At 33.5% G+C, this 983-nt stretch overlaps 1 long non-coding RNA gene across 1 annotated transcript; it reads right to left on the minus strand.

Moving 5' to 3' along the window:
• Window positions 1-207: 207 nt before the first annotated feature.
• On the minus strand, window positions 208-571 carry LOC125056806. Its single transcript, XR_007118116.1, has 2 exons — window positions 495-571; window positions 208-422 (listed from the first exon to the last, which is right to left on the minus strand). It is a non-coding gene; the product is annotated as an uncharacterized LOC125056806 (long non-coding RNA).
• Between the last annotated feature and the right edge of the window lie 412 nt (window positions 572-983).

Raw genomic sequence — 983 nt, forward strand, 5'->3', positions numbered from 1 at the left:
GCTATTGATATCAAAGAAGACCTGGATGCTACGTATGATGACACTGAGAATGCTCCAGAAGAACCAAGGCCAACCTAGACGCCCCCAAGCAATCTGGCTGGACATTGAAATATGTTTCAATAAAAGCTGCTAGAGCTGCTTTTATTGAAACATATTTTTAAGGCTGTTTTATTTACATAGGTGTGGATAGTTAAGGACTTGAAAGTCTTTTTATAAGTATATAATTATTTATTTAATTGCTGCTGTAACAATTTGAGCCTTAGAAGATGCTTCTGTCTAGCCCTTTCGTGAGCTTCGGCAAGTTGCTTCTGTTTGAGCTCATGTGTTTCAGCCACCTGCCTTTGTTTTGTTTCGTGCTCTTCCTGGAAACACTGGAACACTACCGTGTTGCGGAGTTTGGCACTTTCCACTATTTGAGATGCCTAAAAAATTTAAGTATGATCGTTGAGGGGTTTTGAATGAAATAGTCCTTTCTCTATCACATTGATACTAACCTCTTCTAACTTTTGTACTGCACAACGCGGCTTTTTATGTAAAATTCTAGTCCTCTTTGTCTGAGGTTTTTGAGTTTATATTAGCTGCAAATAATAAAATGTTATTAGTATATTAAGTAAATGTGTATATAATAGCTTTGGTTGATAAAATAAATACAACTTACATTAGAATTATGAGTTGTATCAGAATTATTAAATCAAACGTCAATCAAACACGGCGGGTTGCCAGGGTAACAATAAATAAGGGTCGTTTTGTTATTCAACCAATACACATCGATTATTGGTCAAAGAGGTGTTTATGCCCTGTACAAGCTCTATTCACTGAATTACTATCACCTTGTCATAACGCATGTATAGTGATTTTTTATTAGTAAGACCGTTAGTGTATAAACTTTAAATTGTATTTGATCATTTTCTGAAATATTGTAGAAGTACAAAAAAATTAAATAATACATTGTTTTAATTATAAAATTTGATGAAAATTATCAA

This window comes from Pieris napi, chromosome 15 (assembly GCF_905475465.1).
Source record: "Pieris napi chromosome 15, ilPieNapi1.2, whole genome shotgun sequence".
NCBI classification, from domain to species: Eukaryota; Metazoa; Arthropoda; class Insecta; order Lepidoptera; family Pieridae; genus Pieris; species Pieris napi.